Source organism: Macaca thibetana, chromosome 12 (genome assembly GCF_024542745.1).
Source record: "Macaca thibetana thibetana isolate TM-01 chromosome 12, ASM2454274v1, whole genome shotgun sequence".
In the NCBI taxonomy this organism is placed as follows: Eukaryota; Metazoa; Chordata; class Mammalia; order Primates; family Cercopithecidae; genus Macaca; species Macaca thibetana.
Window position 1 is genome coordinate 127112325 of NC_065589.1, and position 18012 is coordinate 127130336.

Below are 18012 nucleotides of genomic sequence, written 5' to 3' on the forward strand. Positions count from 1 at the left end.
TCTTTTGACCAGCAGTCTGTGAGATTCATCTATGTCAGTGTATCAGTAATTTGTTTCTCTTCATTCCTGAGACGTCTGTGTGAATATACCATAATTTGTCTACCTTCCTTTGATGGGCATGTTTTTTCCCTGTTTTGGCTATTACATTTATCTACTCATCTTTGTATGGGCATAAATTTTCATTTCTCTTAGATGAACCTATAGGAATGAAGTGACAAAGCCAAAAAGTGGGTGCATGTTTAAATGATATAAAGTATAAGCCATTGTCTTACACTGTAGGATTTTCTTATAAATCATGTCATTTCACATCCCCATGAGGAGCATATAAGGGTTCTGGCTACTCCATGTTCTTGCCAACACTTAGTGCTGTCACTTTTTTTGGTTTTAGACATTCTAGTGCTTAAAGTGTGCCACCTTGTGGTTTTATCTTAAATTTCCTTAATGACTGATAATGTTAAGAACCTTTCCATGTGTTTATTGACCATTCATACATCTTCATTTGTAGAGTGTCTGTTCAAATGTTTTGCCATTTTTAATGTGACAGTTTTATCTTACTGAGTTTGAGTTCCTTACATATTCTTGAAATTCCTTGTTAGAGATATATTTTGTGAATATTTTACCTTTTAGGCTTATCATTTCATTTTCCTAATGGTATCATTTCTGTGAAGTCTAATTAATCATCTTTTTTCTTTTGTGGTTATCAATTTCTAAGCCTACTTAAAAACTCTTTGCTTATCCCAAGCCACCAAGATATTTTCTCTTGCTTTCTTCTAAAATCTTTATAGTTTTAGCTTTTATGTTTAGGTTTATGATCCCTCTTAAGTTAATTTCTGTATACAGTGTGTAGAAGAAGGTGGAAATTATTTTCTGTCTCCTTTATTCAGTTGTTACAGCACCAGTTGTTTAAAAGACTTCACTCATTGACTTGCTTTCATGTGTCTGTTGAAAATCAATTGACTGTATTAACATGGGTCTCTTTGGCCTTTGTATGCCCCACTGATCTTTCCATCTGTTCTTATGTCAATACCACACTGTATCTAATACTTTAGCTTTCTAATAAGTCTTGAGGTCAGGTAACATCACTTCTGCCAACTTACGTTTGAGCCTTATACCTTACCCCACCCTGCTGTTCATTTCCTAGTATCAATCATTCCTTCCTTCCTTTCTTTGTTTACTTCACAATTATGGAGTGTCTAATATTTGCAAGGAGTTTTGAATACACACACAGTGAACAAAACAGATGCAATCTTCATCTTCCTGGAACTTACATTTCAATACCATCTTCTACTCCTGACGCCTCACACTCACACTCAGGCTAAACTGGGAGCAGTGTCTGACAGTGCTCTTCTGCCTCACTCAGCCTCCTCGGCAGGCCATAGTTTCTGTGTGCTGACAATCCCTCTAAGACATACACACGCACACATGCACACAGCCAGCTCACCTCAGCTGGGTCTAGCAGACATCCAGCCCCGGGGCAGGGCCCCTGGTTTCCTCCAGCCCAGCATCAGGACTCCATGCCCATCTTAGCTGAACCACCATTGCCTTCCCCCTTTGGCTGCTCCAGGCCCATCCACACTTCCAGACCCCCAACTCCACCCTTCTTCACGGGCCTCTTAATACAGGAGACTTCCTTACTGAGGAGATCTGGCTCGCCCAGGTGAAATTTCTCAAGCTCTGCAGCTATGGACTTGGGTCAGCTGGAAAGAAAACCTCAGCAAACTCTGCCAGATTAACAATATTTCTACTGCCAGCCCTCACTGTGATCTCATCTTGGGTGTGAAACCTCCAGTCACAGTGACGCTGTCCACACAGCAGGTTACTCTGATAGAGGCCTGACTGCTGCGTGGAGGCTCCACAGCTCTGAGATATGAGACTAGTCCCTCTCCTCATTTTCAAGTAGGACCACGGGAATCCTTGTGGCAGGGTTTTTAACACTTCTCAGTTTTTCACAGCATGAGCTCCAACAGTTCCATTCAATACTAACCCCCAAACCTGGTATTGCTGCTTAGATGCTTTCCTATTGCTTGGTATTTATTGCAATTAGGAAGTATTATTTACCATCCTCCCTACAGAAAGCACTTAAAATTATATAAAGATCACTTTTTTAAAAAATTATACATGCTTATTGTGAAAGGCATTTAAAATACATGAAAGTATAAGGAAGGAAGATAAAAATGACCCCGAACTCCTCCCCTGCCTCCAGGATAAGCACCGTTGGCAATGGAAAGAGTGCTCCCACCTGCTCGGCGCCTGGCTGTGCCTGGTGCAGGTCTCAGGAGCCGGACCCTCATCCGTGCCATGCCGCTTACTGACCTGCCTGTGACGTCAGCTCTCTTCCACTAACAATGCTCCCTGACAAATACATCAAGATGCAAGAACCACTTGGTGTTTGGAGAAGGCTATTAAATCCCCTAATACGGTTTTTATTTGAATATATTTTTATGCCTGAAGATGTCTTATAGAGAGAATTACCTAATGCTGAGATTTTCATGATCCCTGCAGATGTCCTGAAATGCATTTTCAGTCTGGTCCCCAGGTTTGTTTTAAACCAAGAATATCCTGTGAATTAATTGTAAGTTACCAATGAGGAGTATATTAGGAAGCTGCGACTCAAGATCTTACATCAGACACCGCCCGCCAGTGAAAATAAGACAAGTGTTTTTGTTGTTGTTTGTTTTTGTTTTTGTTTTTGTTTTGCCTCCTCAACCTCGAAGCCTGCGCAGAGAGCACAGGTGAAATGGAATGGGGAGAGAGAGACAATGCGTGAGCCCCTGCAGGCTTGCATAGACTCACCCTTCTGATTCCCCATGGTGCTTTTTTGTGCACAGGAGCATCTGTAACAGGGGTGGGACTGTAACGATACAAGTAAGTTCCTAGCCTGGGGCAGACACCCAAAAATTAATGAATAATGCTTCCATGTAATATTTTTAAAAATCAACATTAGTACAAAATCCACAGTGAACAAAATATCAAAATCTTAGGTAACAGGACCAGAAACAAAGCTGGGCCAAGCCCTATGGAAGCTTGAGGCAAAAGGGGAAAAAGCAATACCACTTTGTATTAATTCTGATTTTCTGAATATTAAATTATGTGGCATTTATCTCAATTACCAAGTTTTTGGTGTCCCCTTCGATGTTGCACCCAAGCAAGTCCGTCCCTCCCCTTTCCTGATCTCACCCTTGTCTGTAACTCAGGTTAAAAGCGTCGCCTGCTTGGACCCAGGGATCCATTTTCTCCCCGCTCAGAGCCTGACCCCTGAGAGATCTGAAAGAGGCCTTTGGGGAGTAGGGATGGGCAGGGCTGGAGGACAGCTACATCTCCTCCAGCTGAAGCACTGACTCTACAGTCAGGAGACCCTTCTCCAGGACCACATCTGCCAACAGCCATGCAGGAAGCAAAAGTTCATTTTATTGTAAATGAACAGTGTGGTATGAAAGCCTTATGCAATACTCTAAATATTCCTTTAAAAAGTCAGAAACCAAAGCCTTCTCACAATATAGTTTGCGCTCTTGCTTTTGCTCAGTGTTGGGCATAATTCCAGAAATGTGAGAAGTTGGCGTTAGTAGCAGCATATCATGTTGTTTGCAATTATTCAGGCGTGCCGCAGCCACAATCACCCCAATGCCCCTTTACCACACGTCGAGGGTGGCAAAAACGGCAGCTCCCAGATGCTTGTGAAGGCCCTTCCTGCTTCCAAAGTTTGCTGTTCTCACATCCTCTGGGGACTGCCCACACCTGCGCTGACCCTTGGCTGCCCAAAGGTGCAGGAGTCAGCATCATCTTTGAGAGGTTATCAGCGGCAAATTACAACACGATTGTTTTCTGATGAACACAAGCCTGTTTCTAATACATTATTACTCATGAGAGTTAAGGTAGTAAAGTTTGTCAGTTTTATTTTTATCACTCAGAATGGACTCAGTGTTATCCCTATCACATGAACATGACGAAGCCAATTCCCTTTCTTTGTTAGTGTGTTTTTCTGAATAATGGCATAGAAGGCTGAGGCAAGGTTTGTGCACAGTCCTGAAGAGCTGAGGCTGTGGCCAATTACTATGGCACATCCCTTCCTAGAAAACATTTCCCCAACTCTGGCCCCACCTCTGGGGGTGCCATGCCTGGAAACAGCCTGCCATGTGGATGTGGCAGAAACAAAAACGCTGAGATTGGCCGATTAAGGGATGGCCTTTATAGAGCCTGGCCCAAGGAGGGTGCCCAGGCCCCAGATGGAAGACTGTGGGAGCTTCTTCTCAACAGGTCCATGAAAAGGGAAGGCTTCTGCCTGTTTGAGGATATGCTCACACCCCACATCTTTCCAGAGCTGACAACAGGCAGACCTCGCTGAGGTGAACATGGCCTGTTTAATATCACTAAACAGGGCCTGCGGGACAGGGCCTGAGGGTACCTGTTGATCCCTATACATTTGTCAAGACTTGTTCTGTGCCTCACCTGTGAGATTCTGGGACCAGAGACAGAGAATAGCCAGGATTTGGCCTCAGGGATCCCAGTCCAGGGGGTATGACTGAGGCGAGCAGAGAGAGAAAGGGTACCTTCCCTACCTAGGATACAGTGTAAGGAAACGGGGAGCCTCCTGGGGAAGGGTGATCCAGAAGAATGGGGGGTCTAAGTAGAGGAAACAGGACTAGCAAAGGTGCACCAGCAGGATAGTCCCTTCTTTCCTTGTATCCTCATGATCTGGAATGATGTCTGTACCTGGTAGATGTTCGGTGAAGTTATATTGAATGAAACAAAACAGAAACACTATACAAAAAATGTGCACAATCATCTTTCAAACTTTTTTTTTTTCTTTTTGAGAAAGAAAAGCAGAATCTCCTTTTCATATAAATCAAAAATGCTTACAGCACCTGGGACACATGGCTGTCCCTACTGGCAGGAACCTTCTTCCTCAGAGTCTGCCCACAGTTCAGTCAAGGACAGTCCTGGTCAGTGGCCACATTTCTACAAACAGTGCTCCAGTGATACTCACATTTATAAAGGAAAGAGTTCACATTTCTTTCAAGTGTAGCAGTGTTTGCTCGTGATGTTCTGCAGACAGCATTCATCTCTTTCTACCCCCACCCCCCGACCAACATCAGACTCTCTGTGATATAGACACGCTCCCTACTCAGGCCTTGTATTTTCATGGAAAATGAGCAATTCCAGGCGGGAAGCATGGATCTTCAGTTTGTTTACAAATTCCACTTTGTTCATCTGCGACAGGTCCTTGAGACCCTTGGTCTCTATCCCTGGATTCTCAGAGCCCAGCAGTATGTACAAAGTAGGATTTCTCATCAAACCGAGGCTTCATGACTCCAGCCTGGAATTGCCCACTCTTCCCACTAAGCCACTCCTCCCGTTCTGTTGTTGCCAAAGGAAAGCACTGGACCAGGTGTCCAGGTAACCCCACTTATCCATCTACAGTTCATCAAATCTGGAAGACCTAGAAGTCATATGATCTCCCTAAGACTTTACTTTGCCCAGCCGTGTAATAAGGATAATAATATCAGACAACTTCTGATAAGTTTTCGGAATTGAAAGCATTAGTAGTTATCAACACCCTTTGAAAGCTCTAAGACATTCTGCTTTTACAAACATAACGTTTTATTGCCCTCTTCCTCCTAGATACCTTTGGAACTTTATCAGTTATGCTGCTAAGCATCTGATTAATACCATTTTAGTTCTTTATGTCGAGGAAGGAAGAGCTCATTTATTGACAGTCTCTTGACTCATGGAAGAAAAAAAAGAGTCACATGAAAGTATGACTTAGGTTGGTTTATTTTTCTTGTGTACAGACAGAAGAGGAGACAGTGTTAAGGGCTGCAGGAAGTCATCCAAAGGGCCTAAGCACTGTCTACCTGAGGAGGTTACTGCCCCCGTCTACCCAGCAAGTTCATATATGCTTGTCGGGTTTCGACTCTCCTCAGGGTACCTCCTCCATGCAGCCTTCCTGGGAGGTGGCTCTAACACTTGTCTGTATCATGGCCTGGACCTGCACCACTGTTGCAGCAGCCGCCTTGCTATGTTTCACTTATTTCTTTGCATGCATATTTCTTCTGGGCTCTTGAAGATGGGATGAGTCCTTACCAGGACCCACCCTGGGTATACAGGTGACCCAGAACTGCAGTCTTAATCACAGCCTGGGAAAACTGGCAGGGAGACACACAGGCGTCCAAGTCAAGGTCACACCCTTGATTGACAGTGGAGGTGGGATGATGGGACGAGTAAAAAGTGGAGTGGCCAATGCAACGCTCCAATGTCAGAAGTCCCTGGGGGAAACCTGCTATTCCACAGAGGCCAGAGCACAAACCCCACAGTCACCGATAGCAACCCCACTGCAGGGTAACTAGCTGCAAGTCCCTTAGTCTTGGTAGTTTTTCACCCTCTTTCTTCTGCAGGTTATTTGAGCCAGCTTCCATTCCTTTCCCTTTACTCAAAAGAACTCTACCCTGTTGCTCCAGGAAGTCCGGTATCGTTTTGGAAATGCTGGGTGGGAACAGCATGGGTTTACACGACATCCAAGGCAGCAAGCACGGGGCAGAAGCCAGCGAAGAGTCAGCCTCGGGGTTCGGTGGTCCACATGTTTACTGTTACTCCTTGCTCATTGGGCTGCTACATCCTATGTTATTTGTAAGTGCTTTGCAATTTTAGCCGATCTTCTAGTACATTGAGTTTTTGTGATGTTTTTCTAGTCCTACCAAGAACAGTGGAATTCTTCATTTAATTAAAAAGACACCAAAAGATTCTTTTTGTAAAAAGGTTCATGAAAGGGATGGTTGCTATTTCCCAGGCTGCCCAAACTTGCACCCCCAGCTCATAGAGGAAAGAGGCCGGAGCTGAGGGGAATATTTGCTTTATTACTGGAAGTCAGCAGGCAGGGTAAAGAGTCAACAGTCAGGAAAATCCTGCCTCTTTGTCACACTGAAGCATCAAATAATCATTGCTTTTTTCTTGAGAAAACATAAATGGATGAAGTAATGCCACATGTAGGAGTTCATATTTAGCAGGATCAGTGAAAAAGCCAGGACTGTGAGCTGGGAGGTGGAACAATGGCATCACCAGCTGAGATAAGTAGGGGCAGGGAGAAAGAAAGTAGCACATTTACAGGGCAAGAAATGTTTTTGGGACTGGAAATGCAGTTGACTATGAAACAGCGGATCACCCTGCCCATTCTTCCTCCCATCCCCACTAAAATCTGCCATTCCAACATTCTAGAGCCTAAAGCTTGCCCCGGCTCCCACCGACCTGGGAATGTTGTCCCAACTCCCTATCTGGCAGGGCCCTCCCTCTCTCCAGCTGTGTGCTCTGCATCAGCCACGGCAGCCTGTGCTGCAATCAGGCTGGATAATTTGGAACTTTCTGGACTTCCCATCCTTTTTTTTTTTCTTTTTTTTTGAGACAGAGTCTCGCTCTATTGCCCAGGCTGGAGTGCAGTGGCACAATCTCGGCTCACTGCAAGCTCCGCCTCCCGGGTTCACGCCATTCTCCTGTCTCAGCCTCCTGAGTAGCTGGGAGTACAGGCACCCACCACTACGCCCGGCTAATTTTTTTGTGTGTTTTTAGTAGAGACCGGGTTTCACTGTGGTCTCGATCTCCTAACTTCGTGATCCACCTGCCTCGGCCTCCCAAAGTGCTGGGATTGCAGGCGTGAGCCACCGCACCTGGCTTCCCATCCTCTTTTTAACAGTTATTTTGAATTATGATTCACATACCACACAACTTACCTATTTAAATTGTATAATTCAGTGGTTTCTAACATACTCACAGATGTGTGCAATCATCACCCCAGGCAATTACAGAATATTTTCATCAAAACCCTGTGCTTTTAGCTGTCGCTTCCTCAGGTGGTCTGCACCTCACCCCCAGCCCTGTGCAACCACTAGTCTATTAGCTGTCCCTGTATATTTCCCTGTTCTGCACATTTTGTATAAATAGAATAGTAAATATGTTGTCTCTGGTGACTGGCTTTTTCCATTTAGCATGTTTCAAGTTTCATTCATGTAGTTTGTATCAGAGTTGCATTCCTTTTTATGGACAAATAATATTCCATTGTATGAATATACCAAATTTTCTCTCTTCATTCATCAGTTGATGGACATTTGGGTTGCTTCCAACCTTTAGCTATTGTGAGTAATGCCACTATGAACAGTCATGTACGAGGTGTTATGTGAACATGTTTCCTTTCTGTTGGACATATACCTAAAAGTAGATTTGCTGGGCTCCATGGTAATTCTATGTTTGCATTTAAGGAATTGCCCAGCTGTTTTCCAAGTAGGCTGCACAATTTTTGTCTTCCTACTAGCAGGATATGAGGGTTCTGATTTTTCCACATCATCACCAACACTTATTACTATCTAATTTTTTTGTTCTAGTCATGCCAGTAGGGGTAAAGTGGTATCTCACTGTGATTTTTTTTTATGTTCATTTCTCTGATGACTAATGAGGCTGAGCATCTTCTCATGTGCTCATTGGTCATGGGTACATATTCCCTGGAGAAAAGTCTCCTCAGATCCTTTGCCCATTCCTTAAATTATCTGTTGCTTTATTACTAAGAACTGAACTGAAAGTTCAGTAATAAAGAACTGAAGAGCTCTTTATCTGTTCTGGATATAAGTCCCTCTTTAGATATGTGATTTGCAGATTTTTTTCCATTCTGTGTTTTGTCTTTTCATTTTCTTTATAATTTCCTTTGGAGCACAAAAGTTTTTAATTGTGACAAAGTATAATTTTTTTATTGCTTGTACTCTTGATATCACATCTAAGAATCCTTTGCCACATTCAAGATCATGAAGATTTAATCCTATTTTTTTCTTCCAAGATTTCTATAGTTTTACTTTTTATATTTAGGTGTTTGCTCCATTTAAAGTTAACTTTTAAATTGAGTGAAGTAAGGGTTCAACTTCATTCTTTTGCATATGGCTGCATACATTTGTCCCAGTACCATTTGTTGAAAAGATTATTCTTTACTCACTGAATGGTCTTGACACTATTGTCAAAAATCAGTTGACTATTAAATGTGTGGATTTATTTTTGGACTCTCTCCAGGACATTGCATTGATCTCTGTGTCTTCTTAATGCCAGGATCGTATCGTTTTGATTTCTGTTGCTTTGTAGTGAGTTGTGAAATCAGGAAGTATGAGTACGCCTACCTTATTATTCTGTTTCAAGATTACTTTGTCTCTTCTGGGTCCCTTGCAAGTCCATATAAACTTTAGTATCAGCTTCTCAATTTCTATAAGGAAGTTATCTGAGATTCTCATGGGGACTGCCTTGAATCTGAAGGTCAATTGGGAAGCACTGCCAACTAAACAGCACTAGTCTTCCGATCCATGAATATAGACTGCTTCTCCAACTATGTAGATGTCCTCTAATGATGTATTGCAGTTACATTTCTCACTGGAGGTCTCACTGTTTCCTGCTTGTGCTGCTTGAGAGATGAAGAAGCTTCCCCAGCCTGGCTGCCTGTTGCCTCTTGGTGACGGGAATGCAGTCTCTGAGGAGTAGGAACAAAGTCCCCTTCCCAGGCACATGTTGTGATGAGATTTCCCTCACAGGTCACCCCAGGCCTGTGTCTGAGTGAGGCAGGGGAGTCTCAGGCTGGGGAAGGAGGGCATTTCCCTGGCTGGATCTACTGGTTGTGGCAGGATCCCTTTCCTGATCCACTTTTGCAATCCTGATGTGGTTGACAGTAAAAGACCATTTAAATCCTTGATGGCTGGCATTAAAACTCAAGCATTTCTTTCCCAAAATTTCAGTTTTCTTTCTTAATCCCATCTCCGTGAAGACTCAGAGGCAGTGTCTCCTCCTGGAGACGTGGCAAACACTGGAGGGGCTCAACTCCCCTTGACGGATGTCCATCTGGGGCCTGCCCTGACCCTCACAGGCATTCACAAGGAATTATATGGGCCGGGTTTTTTTGTGAGTTAGAAAGCATGAAAGCAGGCTCTGTTTCCTAGTAACTTCCCATCCGCCTGGGGTGCCGTGATCAACCACAGAGCACCCCGAAGCCCCGTGGGGGCTGGGTACCCAGGGCTGCAGTGCAGGCAGTGACTCCTGCACAGCTGCTTGGAGCAGGCGGAGTCCCAGCAGCTGTGGACAGCTCCTGTGGCTCAATCTCCTGAGCTTCTCTGCGGAGTGAGACTCTGCCCTTGGGGGCTGGGGACATGAGGATAAAAGCCATGCTTGCTGCCTTTAAGGAGGGCACAGTCGAGTGAGGGAGAAAGATAAAGCCGGTGCCTCTAAAACAGCGTGGTCAGAACCGTCAGAGAAATGAACATAGATGACAAGGATCATGGTGGAGAAGCCAACTGAGGGTAATCAGAGGGTTCCCAAATGAAGTGGGGCTCCAACCGAGACTTTGAAAGACAAGATGCTATTGTCCTGCTACGACTGGGTGGGGCCTGCAGCATCCTAGCTGAAGGGAGAGCCTGAGGTGAAGCCTGGAGAGAACTGCAGGGTGAGGCAGGCAGGGAGGAGAGGGTAAACTGCACTGAATGTAGGGTGTTGATTCAGCTGGGATTTTCCACAAGGGCAGGATTGAACCAGGAGAAGAGGGGCAAGCACTCCACTTCCAGGTACCAAATGATGTGGGTTTAAATATGGGTTCCTGCTGCAGCTGCACCAGAGGTCCCCTGAGAACGCTTTTATGAGAAACAATAGGAAACCTCTTTCTTACCCCAGATATGCTTCCATTTGTCCCTTTCTTCCATTTTAGTTCACATGTTTCTTTATAAGTTCTCATCCTCCTTCAGGCCACAGATCTCTTTAGAATGTATCCAGAGCCTCCCTCTAAGGAGAATTACATAGCATATAAATATAATTGCAAGTTTCATAACATTTCAATAGTTTAATAGCTTTGCTGAAATGTATCTGTAGACACCAGGGTCAACTACTGTGACCCCAAAACTAGACTCTGGCAAGTTTTTGTGCTCAGTGATCCTCTCAGTGGGCCTCAGAAGTGCAGCTAGCACCATGCTAAGAGAGGCAGAAAGGCACGGAGATGGTAGAGAAATCGGTGTACGATTAGATGAAGTGTTCTAGATGCTATGACCTAGACATGACCCAAGTCATGACAACATCTGAATGAAAAGGAAAATTCAGATGGCAGAACTTTGCTGACCATATTTCTTGCTTTCCATCCAGATGCTTGGTCTATGCACATACACTTTTATGTTCTGAAAGTGCTGTTTGTGAACAACACCCAATGGGTTTCTCCCCTGGGTGGAGAGTGGCAGTATCTCCTCTAGCTAGCTGGAGTACGTGTGGTCTCTTGAACAATGTTATTTTACAGTTGACTCAGTGCCTGGCATGAAATCAAGCTGGGACCAGCTGCACTGGTGTGGCAACAGGAATATTCATACTTTAGAAGTTATCCTAATGTCATCATGGTAGCGGACACAGATGACATTTGTCTGAAAGGCTTTGCATCAAGGCACTTTCTTTCCTACGTTTTAACGAATCTGCTGTATGTGTGTCTTGGGAACCTGAGGTTGGAGTGCAAATGATTCATTTTTAGATTCAACATGCAGTGAGCATTATTTACATCTACTGCTTTTCTGCCTTGGTATATATCAATAGTTATTGCTAACTCAATGTCAAATTTTGACCTTACTTTTTATAGTCAATATATGCTTCTTAGAGCAATAAATCTTTATAATCACTACAGTTTAAATCAATACCTGTTTATTATCTATTTATCATCTATGAGTCAACCTTTCTACACTTCGGATACTTAGCAACCTGGCCATCAGATATCTAAGGATGGAGCTCCACTGAAATGACTATTGAGGTACAAAGGATTCATATTACCTGCTTTTAAAGTTGGACATAAGAGCTAAAATAAGAGCAGTTACAACAAGAAAGACTCATAAAGTGGCTTGCTGGGCCAAAACAACTGTTGAGTTATAAAATATTTACAACATAAGAGATCTGCAAATTTATTTAAGTATATCCAAACAGTATATCTTTAGCACTGGGGTAGAATTCTATCTTTCCATGGAGAGCAAGTGACCTAAAAACATACTTAGCAGCAGACAGCACTAAAGCTGGCTTTTCCCATCACAGCGCTCTCAGTTTAGTTGTGGGAGTGAATTTAAAGACAGACTCATGAACCAAATCAGATAACGCCACCTGCCAAGGCCTTCTTCAGGGAGTCAGTCGATGGTCCAGTCAGTGATGGGGCTCAGGCCCAGTGTCTGTGTTGTGGGGAGCCACGGGTCACCTCGAGGAGGAATGAGTCAGCAGTGGCATCAGGCTGCTGGCTGTAGCAGCTCCTCAGCCCTGCCAGTCCCCCGGTGCATGCATCCTCCAGGGGACCCTCGGGAAGGACTCACACTGGCTGGAAGTCAGAACATGCATCACAACCCAACGCTGCTTCAGTTCTTTGCTCTCCTCTCCTCACCTGTGAAGAGCCAGCTGACCAGCAGCCTCTCACAGCCGCAGAATTCTATAATTAAGAGAGCCCTTTGGCATCTATCAAGAGGATAAATCCACACATCTGGTTATATGCAAGTCCTCTGTCTGTTGACGCTGTGGCACAGTGTCACTGAATAGCCTTTGAACAAACCCTCTTCATCACTTGTAGTTCTCAAGAATAACTGTAGAATGTGCTGAGAATGCAGCGTCCTGAGATGAGGATATCCTGGCTGGAACAGTGCAGGCTCTGTCCCCATTTCTCCTAGAACACAATGTCCTGCTATGCTTCAGCCCAGTGAGTCCCATTTCCTTAAAGTATAAAACCCAGGATGGGCTGCTTTCCAGGGTCCCTCAGCTGTGGTGCAGGTGGGGAACAAGCAGACAAGGCTCCATCTGAGCAGTTTTCCTGAGCCTTGGAGGGCCCTTGTCACAAATCCTAGGCTTCTGTTATCCATTGCTGCCTATCTGTGAGTGATCAACCCACTTCATGTAGCTTGTATGTGGATGTTCTGTCTCACGGAATGCAGACAAGTTGTCAATCTTGTTTCACAAGACATCAGGTTCCATGACTGCCCTGAGCAAAGTGCTGAAGGGTAGATATTGTCCCAGACACTCAGAGAGCATTAGCAAACCAAGAACCTAAGGTGTCTACCCATTTTTCTGTAGTAGCTGGAAGAGTCAGGCAGGGTTCCCTGGCTATGTGACTTTGAGTTTGGTCTGCCTCATGTGGCTAATGGTGAGAGGGTTCTGGTGCCAGAGTGGCACACCCCAGCACCACTTCCCCACCACCTTTCACTCTTCCCTCTTTCTGCCATCTGCTCAACTTGCCCCGGCCGGTAGGGGGGTCCTCATTCCTTTCAGGACATGAGTTATAAACTTGTCTGCAAAAACACCCTGGTTACCCATCATGGATGGAGGAAGTGTAGTTCAGAGGCTAAGCAGCAAGACTTTTGAGCCAGGAAGGGCTGGATCAATCTATGGAGTGAGCCTTGGCAAGTTCACTACTCAGGAGGTGGTAACCTAACTTGTACAATTGGGATTATGGGTTTCCAGGATTGGTGAGACTCTCTGCATGTTAAGTCATTTGCCCAGAATCCAGAGTGGAATCTATCCACAATACTTGTTCATTGTCATTCTTTTCCTCCTCCTCCTCTTCCTCCTCCTCCTCCCTCTGTCCCCTGACCATGTTATTGCTAACATGGGGTTTTGCTGTTACCGTTGTTGTTTTTGACAGAGTCTCACTCTGTCGCCAGGCTGGAGTGCAGTGGGATGATCTCGGCTCACTGCAACCTCTGCCTCCTGGGTTCAAGCGATTCTCCTGCCTCAGCTTCCCGAGTAGCTGAGACTACAGGCACACGCCACCACGCCCAGCTAATTTTTGTATTTTTGGTACAGACAGGGTTTCACCATGTTGGCCAGGATGGTCTCAATCTCTTGACCTCGTGATTTGCCTGCCCTGGCCTCTCAAAGTGCTGGTATTACAGGTGTGAGCCACTGTGCCAGGCCAACATGTTTTTTTATAATTACATAACTTTATGCTAGGTGCCCAGGGAATACAATAGGAATTGGTCCCTATCCCTTTAAGGCTTAGTTGGAAACTAATTTATGTGGAAGAAATGAGGCCCAGGCATGTGGTCAACTAATGATCATGGTGAACAGTCTGGAGAAGGACAGAAGAGGGTACTGCTGTCTGCTGAACACCTGCTCTGGATTAAAAGTGTTACTTATAGTATCTCATGCACCCCCCCCACCAGCCCTCCAAAACAAATGTCTGTCTTTCCTTTCACAGAGCAGCGAACTGAGTCCTGGTGAGACGAATCACTTGCCCAAGCTGTTAAGTAAATAGGTTCTGGAATTAGGATCTATACCCAGTTGGGAGGGGGGTGCCAGGCTGCCTGACTTCTAAGTCAGGGTTTTTTCTTTCCTGCCATGTTTCTCTATGGGAAACAAGGAGATCCACGCAGGCTGCAGTAATCAAAAAGGTAATTAGAAAATGGAATTTGAATGAGGCCCTAAAATATGGCAGAATTTGATAGTCCCCCAGGGACTGGTAAGCTTAGCTCTATCACAAAGCCTGTGGTCTCTTTGGTCAATATTTAAGATATTGAAATCTCTTGACTATAATGTGTACTCTGAAGTTGTTGGTAGAATGTTCTACCAGGTCAGTTGCTTCAAGTTTGCTAATTGTGTTGTTTAAATATTCCACATCTTGGCCGGGCATGGTGGCTCACACCTGTAATCCCAGCACTTTGGGAGGCCGAGGCAGGCGGATCACGAGGTCAGGAGATTGAGAGCATACTGGCTAACACGGTGAAACCCCTTCTCTACTAAAAATACAAAAAAAAAAAAAAAATTAGCTGGGCGTGGTGGTGGGCGCCTTTAGTCCCAGCTACTCGGGAGGCTGAGGCAGGAGAATGGCATGAACCCGGGAGGCGGAGCTTGCAGTGAGCCAAGACTGCACCACTGCACTCCAGCCTGGGAGACAGAGTGAGACTCCGTTTCAATAAATAAATAAATAAACATTCCACATCTTTACTGCTTTTGTTTGGGCATCAAATCAGCAGAGAGGTTTGCCAAAATCTCCAAGTATGATTATTAATTTGCCTACCTCTCCCTCTATAAATTTCTGCTTTATATCTTTGAGGCTGTGCTGTTAGATCAATACAGATACAAACTGTCTACATATACCAATTACATTGCTGCATTTATCATTATGGAATGTCCCTCTTTATCATTATTAATACTTCTTGCTCTAGAGTCTGCTTTTTCTGATGTTAATATAGGGATAACATCATTCTTTTGGTATTTGCATGGAATATGCTTTTCCTTCCTTTTACTTTCAATCTTTCTGTATCTTTATAGTTAAGGTGTGGCTTTGAATGCAGCCAAAAATTGCGTTTTTTTATCTTGTCTGACAATGTTTGTCTTTTTTTAAAAAAAAAGAAAATACTAAAATATACGTTTAGGAATGGTGTGTACCTTAAACCTCTCAGTAAATTTTCATTAAATGAGCATCATTGTATAATCAGCACACAGATCAAGAAATAGAACTTTTGGCAACTCAAAAACTCTCATGCCCCTTCCTAGACACTGCCTCTCTGCAGGGCCTACCACTCTTCTTACTTTTAACACCATATACTAGTTTTGCCTGCTTTTGAAATTTATAGAAATGAAACAATGCAATATTGAGTCTTCTGTGACTCCTTTCACTCAACATGTTTGTGAGATTCATTCACGTTGCTCTATCAGTAGTTTGTTTTTTGTCTTTCTGATAGTATTCTGTTGTATGGTACACAGCAATTTTTTAATGCATCTTTCTATTGAACTTTTCATAACATCCAGTTTGAGACTTTTACAAATAGGGTTGCCATTAAAATGTTTCTACAGTTTTATAAACACGTATACACATTTTGTCTCTCTATATATCTAGGAATAAAATTGCTGGGTGTTATGCTACATTGATGTTCATCTTTGGTAGATAGTACCAAACCGTTAGCCACAGTGATTGTGTCAGTTACCAATCCCACCAGCAGTGTAACAGAGTTCTTGTACCTTGACTTGGCATTGTCTGTCTTTTTCACTTTACTCAGAGCAATGGGGCCTCCTAGATTTAATCTGCATTCATCTAATGACTAACAAAGTGATGCACCTTACTTAGGTTTATTATTTAGATGCACTATGTGCCTATTCAAGTACTTTTGCTCATTTTCAATTAAGATGTCTAACTTTTTCTAATTGACTTGCAGGAGTCCTGCTTTGTGTGCTGAATATGTGTTCTTTGTCAGCAACATCTACTGCAGATCCCTTCCCCATTCTGTGGCTTGTGTTTTTGCATTCACTTAATGATGCCTTGTGATAACAAACTATTTTTAATTTTAATACATTACAGTATATTGGGGTTTTTTTCTTTGTAGTTGGTGCTTTTTGTGTTTGTTGAGGAAATTTTTGCCTACCCCAAGATCACGAAGTTATTATACCATATTTTCATCTAAAGACTTATTTATTTGTATGTACTTATTTTACCTTTCACATTCAGATTACAATACATTTCTAATCATTTCTGAGTATGGTTCAGGGTTAAGCTTTGTTCATATCAATACACATTCAATTCAACAGCACATGTTGAAAAGCTAATCTTTCTTCACTGTGCAGCTTGTCACCTTCGTTATAAATCTATGTTTATATGTGTGGAGATCGTTCACTTTTAATTGGATTAATTGGATCATTGACAAATACAAACTTCATATTTAATGAATATATTTGCATTTAAATTTACCTTTTTGTTTCATTTTTTTATTCTGTATAACTTCTCTGTAGTTTTTTTCTTCATTTGTATTAATCAATATGGTGTATTATTCCATTTTTTCTCTTTATTACATTTTTCCATTATGTATATGTGTTATTTATGGAATAACAATATATGTTCTTGATTTATTACAGACTGTCTTAAACCATTGCTTCAACGCCTCCAGAACAATGCAAGAATGTAAAAACAATTTGATATCATTTGTCTATCTCACACCTGTTGTGTTAATATCGTTGTGTATTTCCATATATACTTTAACCTCATAAGACTTTAGAATCATTGTTTCAAAAAGTCAATATTCATTTGGAGTTATCCATTTATTTATCATTTCCTGTGCGCCACCTTCCTTTCTCCCTACCAGATTTCCATCAGGATAAATTTCCCTTCTTTGTGAAAAACTCACACTTAAAAGAAATTCTAATTTCTTTAACGAAGGTCAACAAATTCGTTTTTTCGGTTTTTGTTTGTGTGTAGATGTCTTTATTTTGCCTTCGTTTTTTGAAGAGTAGCACCAGGAACATGTATGTTAGATATTTCACCATGTTCTATATATCTCTTAAGCTCTTGCTTTTAAAAAATATAAAATTCCTCCATAATAAAATCCAGGTCAATATTCCAATTCATTTTCATCCATTTTCTTGTGCCTAATCTGCTAATCTACTAAAAATAGACTTGCCTATTTTTTAAATTCTTAATTTCAGTTATTATACTTTTTTATGTACATAATGAGTATTTCATTTTTCAATAAATTCTAGTTCTCTGGTGGAATTATCCATAATTTTCTCTTGACTGTATTAATCATAAAATCCAATATTTTAAAAATACTGGATTTTAAAATTCAGTATCTGATAACTCCAGTACCTGGACTGTTTCCATTTTCCACCTTTTTCTGTGACTTTTAGTCATTTGGTCCTGTTTTTTGACATGTCTAGTAATTTTTTACAAAATACCCATATATCACATAGGAAATAAATGTAGGGTCTGTCTTCCCCCAGAGAGGATGTGTCTTTCTTCTGAGAGACAGACGGCAGGTCGTCTCTGACAGATCACTCTGACTGTGTTGAAGCTGTGTTTTGGGCATGGTTGCTTTCCCATTTGGCCTTACTCCTAAGGCATAGGTCTCACTCCTAGGGCACAGTCTTCCCTGGTCCCAGTGGGAGCCTTCAGTGTTCACCAGGGCCCCTCCACACTCCCCGTTCCCAGCACCACCCCTCCACACTCCCCGTTCCCAGCGTCACCCCTCCACACTCCCCGTTCCCAGCGTCACCCCTCCACACTCCCCGTTCCCAGCGTCACCC

General features: G+C 43.0%; 1 long non-coding RNA gene across 2 annotated transcripts in view; it reads right to left on the reverse strand.

The window, feature by feature from the left end:
• Nucleotides 1-4304: 4304 nt before the first annotated feature.
• Nucleotides 4305-18012, reverse strand: part of LOC126932732 (uncharacterized) — a 36376-nt gene continuing 22668 nt past the window's right edge. The window contains exons 4-5 of one of the 2 annotated variants that reach the window (XR_007718296.1): nt 10670-10782; nt 4305-6688 (exon numbers count right to left, since the gene is read on the reverse strand). This is a non-coding gene — a long non-coding RNA (uncharacterized LOC126932732). Of the gene's footprint in view, nt 7057-10669; nt 10783-18012 lie in introns of both variants that reach the window. The other variant, XR_007718295.1, reaches the window with a different exon arrangement.